Here is an 8,491-nt window from a genome sequence, read left to right as displayed (position 1 = left end):
CCGAGCCTTTGTTAAATTTAAAAGCTTTTTAGAACCGGTTGTCCTGGAACAATTCTAATTTTAAATTTAACAACCGGTTCTTGCGAACCGGTGCAAACCGGCTGGAGCTCACCGCTGTGTATATGGCTCTGTGTGCTGTGTGGGTTTGGTTTTTGTTTATGTCTGTGTGGGCCTGTGCAATCTGTGATGTTCTCTTTCTCTCTATTTGTCTCTCTGTTTGTATCTTCATGTGTAAATTCACTGGAACTTTTCAAACTCTCCACAGCTTTGCCAATTTTCACCAGGAATTTTACTCATTAACAAATTCTCACTTGTTCCCTACCAGTTGGTGACCATCGCCCCAGGGGCCTGTCAGTCTCAGGGTCCTGATTTCCCATTGACCCTTCCCCCTTCTACTGGGACTGGGAACTGGCCAACAAAAAAACCCCACTCAGATTTAGTAAAGGGCCAACAGTCCCCTTACACAAGCTGGGCCTGTGAGGGAGGGAGAGCTCAGTGGTTTGAGTATTGGCCTGCTAAACCCAGGTTTGTGAGCTCAGTCCTTGAGAGGGCCAATTAGGGATCAGGTATAAAAATCTGTCTGTGGATTGGCCCTGCTTTGAGCAGGGGGTTGGACTAGATGACCTCCTGAGGTCCCTTCCAACCCTGGTATTCTATGATAGGGTCACCAATGTTCAGAGAAACCAGCATAAGCTGGTCCCATGGTGTAAGGGTTGGCATGCTGAAATCTGAGTTCAAATCTCAGTGGGACCTTGTGGTAAATCCCTGGAGATCCAAGTGCTTTCCTGTCTCCTGCTGTCTAAGAATGAGTTGTTTACCTTGTGCTGAGTGACTCATACCCACTGGAGCCAGGTCTTTGGTTGGAATGGGGTCTAGAAGTGGCTATGGTTTGACTGGATGTTTGGGATTTCTGATGCCCACAAGTTTGGCCCTTGTGCTTTCTACCACACTTTTCCTCTTGCCCACATGGCGCTTGAAGAAAGGAGTGTCAGGGCCAGGTTTCATAGTCAGGGAAAGGCAGGAGGGAGGAAGAGTCCCAGGCTGGAGCCCAGCACCTCTCCTCCTCTGGGCACCTAGGACAGAGGTGGCTGGTTCTGACAGCTCCAAGGGAAGCTTAAAAGCCACAGAGCAACCAAGGGCAGGGCAAGAGGAGGGGAGAACCATGCCTATGCGTGGCCAGCAGACAGCCACAGAGACACCCAGCCAGGCTGCTCCCTGCTCCCTGGCATGCCAAACCCCCACTGAAAACCACCCACAGCCAGCAGCTGATGCTTTGTGGCCAACATCAGAAGATGGTAGGAAAGCAGGGCCAGCCCCCCTGGTGGGGCCTCTTACCATTCCCACTCAAAGTGCTGACTTTGGCAGTGGGGCAGGAGATTTTACCCCAAGAGGCTTTTCCCCAGCTGGCGAGAAGCAGAGAAACACCCAGGCTCCCAAGGTGCTATTTAGCAAGTACCCTCCAGCACAGGGACAGGTGCACACTTGGAAGAGGGAAACTGCTCCACACGCTAGCCCGGGCAGCCGCCCATTTTCTTTGGCAAGTCAGGAAGGGCAAAGGCGAGACTGGAAGCACCTGGGGCTCATGCCCCAGCCTTTGTGACACCCAACCCCCAACTCCTTCCCTGGGCTCTAGCTGAAGGCAGAGCATTGGCCTGAGCGGCCTAGAAGAAGTTCCAGCCCTGAAGGGAACAGGACTATCAGGACAAAGGTAAAATTGCACAAGCACAACCACGAAGGGACTCGAACCCTCAATCACCTGATCCGAAGTCAGACGCCTTATCCCTTAGGCCACGTGGTCACAGGAACAAAAAGCTTTCCAAGCAGTTATTTGGAAAAGGCAGACACTGTGTTTCTCAGGTCCTCTGCTGAGTTGGGCCGATACTCTCTGGGTACAAGAAGTCGAGTTCCCAGTGAGATGTGAGACAATTCTCTGGAGCCAGGTACAGGACTTTGGCAGGGAGGCTCAGGCATGAGGGATTGGGGTGCAGCGGACAGACCGGCTGTCTAGGTGCTTAGATTTGGTCTCACTGAGGAGGAGAAGGAGGAATCCTGCTGACAGGCAGTGGCTGTGGAGAAAAAGTGGGATGTCCAGGCTGCTCAGGTCTCCTTCTTCCAGCTCCTCATCTGGCTGAGCTGCTCCACTGGCCTGGACAAGTCCTCTGCATGCTCAGCAAATAGCTCAAGAGCCATTTCTGCCCAAACCTGTGCTGGCGGGTGAGCTTCTGTCTTCCCTGTCCCACCTGCGCTAGAGCAGACCACTAGATTGAGAGAGACAGTCAACAACTATTAAGACTAAGATTATATAAAGGGGGGTCACAGAATTTGTGACTTTCAGAGATCTCAGTGACATTTTCCACCTCAGCAAGACTGGAGCTGTCGGCCGGTGGGGGCCGCACAGCTATCAGCCACCAGTGTCGGAAGGGGCTCCCACAGGCCCATGCCACCACGGATGGACCCCACAGCTCTCAGCTACTGTGGGTGGATCCCAGAGCTCCCAGCCATGGCGGGTTGTGCCGATCGGGTGTCCGCACTAAGCTCAGCATCAATATGGTGATCCCGGGGAAGCTTGGGCTCCCCAGGTTGCCTAAGGAGGGGTGAACCGGCCCAGGTTGGGAACGGAGCAGGTCAAAACTCCCGTGCTGATCAGTAGTGGGGTCGCGCCTGTGAATAGCTGGTGGAACACGCTCCGCAAGGGACGTGGTTAATTCCCCATCACTGCCCTGTGTAAATCAAGACCGCAGCTCTTGCTGCAAGACACCTGGTGTCCCTGTTCCCCCTTCAGAACCTCTGGTACATGGTGCTTTCCTCCTCCCAGTTCAAGATCCCCATCATGTGGGTGCTCCCATCCAGGATCTCCGGTGGGTGTCTCTGTCCCCCACCCCGTGAATTAGCTCCAGTGTGTGGTTTCCCCTGCCTGCCCCCATCTGGGAACTGTGGGTGTCTCTGTTCCGCTTTTCAAGATCCGTGTTGCAGGGGGGCATCCCTCCCCCCAAGTCAGAATCCCCATCGTGTGGGTGCTCCCATCCCCCCCTCCAGGCTCTGCGGGGGGTGTCTGTATAAAAAGAGACTGTGTCTCACCCAGGCTACACTGCAGGGGCTATTCACAGGTGCAATCCCACTATTGATCAGCACAGGAGTTTTTACCTGCTCCGTTTCCGACATGGGCTGGTTCACCCCTCATTAGACAACCTGGGGACCCCAAGCTTCCCCGGGATCACCATATCGATGCTGAACTGAGTGCGGACACCCGATCAGCACAGCCCTCTGACCAGGCCAGAGAGAGGAGCAGGTTTCCCCTATTGTTTCCTGCTCTTGTGGACACCTGATCGGCACAGCCCCCTGCAGCCTAGAACTCCTGAGCTCAAGCAATCCGCCAGCCTCAGCCTCCCCAGGCGCTGGGATCACAGGCACCGGGATCACAAGCACCAGCCACAGAGCCTGGCTTGTTTTGCAGCTTGGCAGCTGGAGCTTTAAACTCTGCTTGTGAGCTCTGTGCCTGGGCCAGACGGGGACAGCCTGGGACTGGGAAATGCTCCTGCTCCCCCCGCCCCCGTCTCATGTCGAGCTGCAGGCGCCGCTGTCCTGCCAGGTAAGATCCCAGATGTTTCAGTGCCTCTTTCCCCCACTCAGGTGTCCGGGTACCTCTGCCCCCCATACAGAATCCTGGGTGTGTGGGTGTCCGTCCCTCTGCAGAGGATCCCGGAGTGTGGATGCCTTTGTCCCCCCCCCACAAGATCCTAGGTGTGTGGGTGCCACTCTCCCACCCTAGAAGATCTCTGGTGGGTGGGTCCCCAGGGTGTGAGTGCTCCCATCCCCCGATACAGGCTGGGGGGGGGGTATAACTGGCTCTCCCTGTCCTGCCCAGGCGGTGCTACAGCAGCTGTTCACAGGGGCAGCAACCCCACTGTCAACCTGCAGCTTTAACCTGCTCCAGGGGTGACCTACTTCACCCTCCTTTGGGAGCCCTGGGACCCCGAACTTCCCAGAATCACCTGATTGATGCCGAGCTTAGCACAGACACCGGCTCAGCATGGCAGGGAGCTGCCCTGAGCCCTGACAATCAGCTTCCCTCCGCCTCCTGCTGCACAGCGAGGATCCCACGCGAGAGGCTTCGTGCCCAGTTTGTTCAGGAGCGTCCCAGGCTCCAGCTGTAAACTCTGCTGGTCAGTTCTAGTCTTTGGCCACACGGGGGCGGCACTAACGGTCCCATCTAAACGCTGTTTGCGATCGACCCTTCGGATCGCAGATTGTAACCCGCGGGCAGATCTCTGAGTGCAGCCAAATCCTTCCCCAAACTGAACATTGAAGCAGCAGCTCCGGTTGGAAAGATCAAAATTTTTGCCTTTAAAAACAAGGAAAATGTCTACAGCGAGAGACTGAAGAAGCTCAATTGATTTCATTGACTGGAGGTTAAGAGGCGATTTAATCACTGGTTTAAATACGTTTTACAAATTCCCAGAGGGGGGGATATGTGATTTAAAGGGTTCTTTAATTCACCAGACAAAGATTGAACAAAGCCCCATTGGCTCGCAGTCGATGTCAGAAAATCCCAACTGGAAATGACCATTTTTTAACCGTGAGGCTAATTATCTAGTGGAACAAGCTCCGCAAGGGAGGTGGTGAATTCATCATCACTTGCAGTTTGTAAATCAAGACACCTGGTGTGTGGGTGTCCCTGTTCTGCGTTTCGGGATCCCTGGTACATGGTGCCTCCCTCCCACCAGTTCAGGATCCCCACAATGGGTGCTACCATCCCCCCCTACAGTCTCTGCGGGGGAGGGGGAGTGTATAAAAAGAGACCGTGTCTCAATCTCTTGCCCAGGCTACGCTGCAGGGGCTATTCACAGGCGCGATCCCACTACTGATCGGCATGGGAGTTTTGACCTGCTCCGTTTCCGACCTGGGCTAGTTCACCCCTCCTTAGGCAACCTGGGGACCCCAAGGTCCCCATGGATCACCATATTGATGTCAAACGTACTGTGGAAACCGGATCGGCACAGCCCCCTGACCAGGCCAGAAAGAGCAGCAGGTTTCCCCTATTGTTTCCCGCTCTTGTTTTCTTGACTACTTTCTCCTCTGCACCAACTTGCTCTTTTGCTTTGTGAGCCTGGCTAGCTCAGTTGGCAGAATGTCAGACTTTCAATCTGAGGGTTCAGGGTTCAAATCCCAAGTCAGGTGATAAACTACTCACCAAGATCTTAAACTGTCTTGCTGGAGTCCTCCTTGATGTTACTTTTTCTCTGTAGGATTTTCCCTTTCCTCAGAAGGGTCTTTTTGTGTTGGGTTTGAAGGGGCAACTTCCTGACAGCCCCTCTGTCCTTGCAGATTGGAGGAATAAAGGCCTCTGGGCATAGAGCATGTTCCTTCCCTGCACACACACACATACAAACACACAGAATATCCCTAAGGAATTAGAATCACCTGCTGCCTTCCCCTGTCCTGCTGGATCCCCAAATGAAGATGCTCTTCAGCCTAAACCCAGGTCCCCTCTTTTCCCAGTGACCCTCAATCCCAACCCTCAGTCCCTCCTATGCTCACTGCTCCTCAGTCCCAACCAGAGCCTGCTCCTCTTCACCCTTCTCCTCTGTCCCAACCCACAGCCCCCTCCTATTCCCAGTGCCCCTCAATCCCAACCCACGGCTCCCTCCTTCCCTCCAGCAGCAGGTGCTTCAGACCCCTCAGGAAGATTTTTCTTGCAAGGTTTCGTGGTATGAGTCTGCATGTGAATTTTACAGTATGTTGGAAATAGGTTGGGTTGCTTGCCGAAATGATCACTTGTGGCTGGTGTTGGATTCCCAGTCTCCATGTTACAGGGGCAGGGAGAAATAAAGGTTTGTTATCCTTGTTGTGTGAATCGAGGGCAGCACAACTGTGCTTGGCAGACCCTGATTGAGGGACTCACCCTCAATTCAATAGCACTTGCTAGGCAGGGGACAGGGGTTCCAAAGCCAAGTGGGTCAGGGTCTGGGTCCCAATACTAAAATGTAGGTGTTAGACCAACGTTAGGACAGGGGGGCTGTGGAGAGATGAGTGAGTCCCTAGACAACATAGTGAGTACGGTGCCTTCTTATTTTCCCCCTTTTCCACCCAGGATGGCAGGTGAACTCTACAGAGGCACCTCTGGGTTTGCACTGACTAAGGACAACAGCTGTGAGTGGGGTGCAGAGAGGGGATGGCTCATGTTAAAGGACTTTTGGTTGCTGGACTTACGAACCGTAGGGAGAAAGACACTGCCCAGCTTATCTGGGGGGGTGGGTCTTTCCCTCGTGGTTTATGTTTATGTGTTGGGGCTGCTGACATGACTTCTGCTAACCCTGGGCTTACATTGCAGTGTAGACATATCCTGAGAGGGCATCTATACTGTGACAAAATCCCGCTGGCCTGGATGGTCTGATTTGGGCTCCTGGGGCCTCAGGTTGTGGAGCTAAAAACTACAGCGTAGACATCTGGGCTCAGACTGGAGCCCAGGCTCGGAGACCCTCACCCCTCGTGGGGTCTCGGAGGCTGGGCTGAAGCCCAAGTGTCTATGCTGTAATTTTATAACCCTGCAGCACAAGCCTCACAAGCCTGAATCAACTGACCCAGGGTTTGAGAATAGTGACTTGGGTGTGTTAATGGCAGTGTAGACATAATGCTAGGCTATGTCCCACACAGCAATGAAACACCCACGGCTGCCCCGTGCCAGTGCAGGCTCCCAGGCTAGGGCCTGTGGGGTGGTACATTTGCAGCGTAGACATCTCGGCTCAGGCTCAATACCGGGCTCTGGGAGCCCATCAAAGGTTGGGAGGGAGTTTAGCAAGCAAACAAGAAAAAATTGCAGTGGCGTATTACCCTGGACACAATGGCATTTCTCCCATTGGTTTCTGTCTGCTTTGGGGCAGGGACAATACCACATCCTGGTGTCATTCGGAGTTTTTTCAAAGGGCGGTTTTAGGATTTTCATTCACCACACACGTGGCACAAAGCAGGACTCAACCCTCCGATGGTAAACTAAATGAGCTTGCCACAGGTTTCTGGCAGCCACAACAAGCCATTCAGTGTGAAAGCCCATATCTGCCCCTGTCCCCAGAGGAAGCAGGATCATCTGTGACAGGCTGGACCACTGACCTATCAGCTCTTAACTCCCAAACTTTCAGTAAGTCTGTTATCATTGCCCTGTGAGTATATTTTTAAACAACCCTACTGCGCTGGACCAAAGAGCTCTGTGATTTTGTCCACCCACAGTAGCCGATAATACCAGGTTTGCCCAAGAGTTAGTCCAACAAGGCACCACTAGGAATTGAACCCAGGATTCTCCTGTTTACAAGACAGGTGCTTAAACCAGCTAAAGCCATGGTGCCTGCCTGTGGCATCAACACAGTGTCTGCCCACCACCTGACCTCCCCTGCCATCCCCACTGGGGCCTAAAAAGCTTTGCTTCTGTTTGGATTCTGCAAAGTCAGTAGGAGCAGGTGATGTATTTCCTTGCAAGGTGTGTGTGTGTGTGTGTGTGTGTGTGTGTGTGTGTGTGAGTGTGTGTGTGTGTGTGTTTTTGTGAGTGTGTGTGTGTGTGTGTGTGTGTGTTTGTGTGTGTGTGTGTGTGTAAATCTTTGGCCAGGTCTGCAACTACAAAGTTATTTCAGCCCTCGCTCGGCAGCTTTGTGGCTGGTGCACACACTGCAATGCCACGTCTGGTGACAAAATAGCCCCCTGTTTTGGTGACAAAATAAAACCAACTCGACGAGAGGCCTAGAGCTTTGTGCAGCAAACATTAAAGTGACAAATTGTCAGTGTAAATGCTGCCTGGACATCTATATCACCATAACTGGTCTCCCGTCCCAGTATCCCACAATGCCCCGCCGTGAACACACCTGCCCTGCATTCCTGCTACAGAGGCTGGGCCCCTCCCCTTTTCATAGCTCCAGAAAGTTCATGACAGCTGAACTGCTATCTACACTGGGATTTATGTTGATAGAACTGCATTGCCAGCCTGGTGTAATTACACCAACCTAATTTCATAGTGTAGACCCATGTCCAAAGAATCACACACCCACCTGGGGAGCAAAAACTTCATCTGCACACATGCTTTACAGAAGCCAAACACGAGCAACACTTGTCAGGCCCCAGTGGGGATTGGCAGAGAGTCAGGTGTGGGCAAACACGCTGCTTTAAGTAAACAGCATGTACCATGGCTTGGCTGGTTAAAGCACATGTTTTGTAAAGAAGAGATCCTGGGTTTCAACACCCGGTGAACCTTAAGGAGTGGCTTTTTGGGCACCTGGTATTGGCTACTGTCAGAAGACAAGATTCAGAGCTGGAAGGACCTATGGTTTAAAATTACACTCGTCAGGCACTGTAAAAGAAATTATCTGAAAGTTTGGGTGTTAAGAGCTGATAGGTCATTGGTCCAGAACCCTCAATGTGGTTTTAGCTGGAAACACACCTGGAGAACAAAGACTGAACTGAACTGATTCAGAAATCAGAAGAGAATAATAACAATAATACTTTCAAA

General features: G+C 52.6%; 1 non-coding gene across 1 annotated transcript; it reads right to left on the bottom strand.

The window, feature by feature from the left end:
• Positions 1 to 1,725: 1,725 nt before the first annotated feature.
• Positions 1,726 to 1,798, bottom strand: TRNAR-UCG. Its single transcript has one exon. It is a non-coding gene; the product is annotated as a tRNA-Arg (tRNA).
• Between the last annotated feature and the right edge of the window lie 6,693 nt (positions 1,799 to 8,491).

This window comes from Mauremys mutica, unplaced genomic scaffold (genome assembly GCF_020497125.1).
Source record: "Mauremys mutica isolate MM-2020 ecotype Southern unplaced genomic scaffold, ASM2049712v1 000973F_np12_subseq_1:42914_obj, whole genome shotgun sequence".
In the NCBI taxonomy this organism is placed as follows: Eukaryota; Metazoa; Chordata; order Testudines; family Geoemydidae; genus Mauremys; species Mauremys mutica.
Note: the sequence above shows the minus strand (reverse complement) of the source record. Positions and strands in the feature narration are given on the sequence as shown.